Here is a 2,500-nt window from a genome sequence, read left to right on the forward strand (position 1 = left end):
CTGATAAGGGTACACCAGGCACATGCTTCACAACCATATGTGCGCAACATGGTGATCTCATATCAAGATAAACAGCACATGACCTTGCAGGTGGGGCCCAGTTAGAATTTTCTTCTGGTCAAGTAACCCATTCCACTCAAAAGGTCCCTGAATAAGGGTTGTTTAAGGATGTTGAACGAAACACCCAGGTTTCCAAAGATGAATTATTCAAACCCCAAAGAATCCCTCTCAACACATGGCTGTGATGCTCCCCCACTACTTCTGCTCATGATCAGAGATGCACATATCGTCAGCCACTAAGGGACATGCTCAACTGGTTAAGGTCAAACAACTGACAAGCAAATCTGTGGTATTGAGCAGAATATTTGCTGTAGCCCATCTTTTATACCAAGACAAAACAATGCACATGATAACACCTCCAATCAGTTAAGGTCAGAAGCCATGAGAGCCACTGCCTGGTACTGCATCAGGGCATTATTATTATTATTATTATTATTATTATTATTATTATTATTCAGTAGTTTTATTTTTATAGCGTGCTTTCACTTCACTACCGAGCGCAGCTCTGTTGTGCCTTGGGTATGTGCTGTGATTTGTTGTGATGCTCTGATGGTTATTGTATGGAAAGTGTTCTGCGTAGGATTGTGCAGTGCCTAGTAGTGCAATTTTCTGTATGTTATATGTGTTTGTAAGTCCTGGTGTTTTTGTTATGTATTTGTCTGAATATTTTTTATCATGCCTAATGCACCTACTATGATAGGAATTGTTTCTGTTTTCAGTTTCCACATTCTAGTTATCTCTCTATTTCCAGGTCTTTGTATTTTGAGAGTTTCTCCGTTTCATTTTAGAGACACTTTGTCATCAGCCGGTATTGATACATCAATTAGAAAGCATTTTTTTTCTTCATGATCTCTGACAACTATATCTGGTCTGTTGGCCTTAATTTCTCTATCTGTGTGTATCGGCATATCCCAGAGTATGGTTGCTTTCTCATTTTCTTCTTCTTCTTCTTCTTCTTCGTTTCTCTTCTCTTCTTCTTCTTCTTCTTCTTCTTCTTCTTCTTCTTCTTCTTTTCTTCTTATTCTTATTATTATTATTATATTATTATTATTATTATATTATTATTATTACTAAGGCAGTGAGATGGTAGAATCATTAGCACACTGGGCAAAATGCTTAGTGGCATTTGGTCTATCTTTACATTCTGAGATCAAATTCTCCCAGGGTCGACTTTGCCTTTCATCCTTTCATGGTCGATAAATTAAGTACCAGTGAAACACTGGGGTCAAGATAATCGACTTACCCCCTCCCCCAAATTTCAGTATATAGTAGGAATAATTAATATTATTATCATTACTAGAGTATTATGATTAGTATTATTATTACCTGTCATATGATGGTTAAGTTTAGCAGTATTACTTTTGCCACCATGGCTAATATCAGGAAATATGGCAGACATATAATAATTACAATTTAGCAAAATAATGAAATAAAATGATGGAATATTTTTTCAAAAAGTAAATATTTATTGCTCTGTCATTTATTCTCCCCTCTCCTTCTCCTTTTCTTCTTGTTCCTCCTCCCCTTCTCCATTGTCTATGAATTTTTCTCTCAGACTATGTGTGTGTGTGTATGTGTAGCATTTCATTACTCATTATTCATTCCTTTACTCCTTACTCACTCTTTTGCTCATTAACCATTCTTTCATTCATTCCTATACTCATTACTTATTCCTTTACTCATTAATCACTCTTTTACTCATTACTCATTCCTTTACTCATTACACATTCCTTTATTCATTACTCACTCCTTTACACATTCATTTTTCTCTCATTATCCATTATTTTACTCATTACTCACTCCTTTGCTTATTACTCATTCCTTTACTCATTACTCATTCTTTTACTCATTACTCATTCCTATACTCATTATTCAACCCTTTGCTCATTATTCATTCCTATACTCATTATTACTCATTAATCACTTTTTACTCATTACTCATTCTTTTACTCATTACTCACTCCTTTGCTTATTACTCATTATTACTCATTCCTTTGCTCATCACTCACTCCTTTACTCATCACTCATTCCTTTACTCATTTACTTCCTTTGATGCCCTTAGCAAATGCTTATTTTGCTTAATGGTTAATCCAGTGCTTGGTTGTGCTGTACTTTATAAGCATTAGTTAGTGATTTCATAGTCATAAGCATTAGCAGTGCTTCTCAAACATTTTTTGACCATTTCCCCTTTCTTAATACCCCACTCACATATTTAACATACACAGACAAAATATCAGGCCAGGGTAGTTAAATTCCAGATACTAATCTAACAAGACTGACTACATACCATAGCACCACCTTGCTATAAGTGAATATCTGATGCATCACTGCTTGAACTGCGAAACTGACCCAACCTTTAGTGTGAGATTTCAGCCAAATTCAGATAAATATTCTTTGCATTTCATATATACCTTTATAGCCAGCAGGTGAATTATATCTT

Source organism: Octopus sinensis, linkage group LG13 (genome assembly GCF_006345805.1).
Source record: "Octopus sinensis linkage group LG13, ASM634580v1, whole genome shotgun sequence".
Classification (NCBI taxonomy): Eukaryota; Metazoa; Mollusca; class Cephalopoda; order Octopoda; family Octopodidae; genus Octopus; species Octopus sinensis.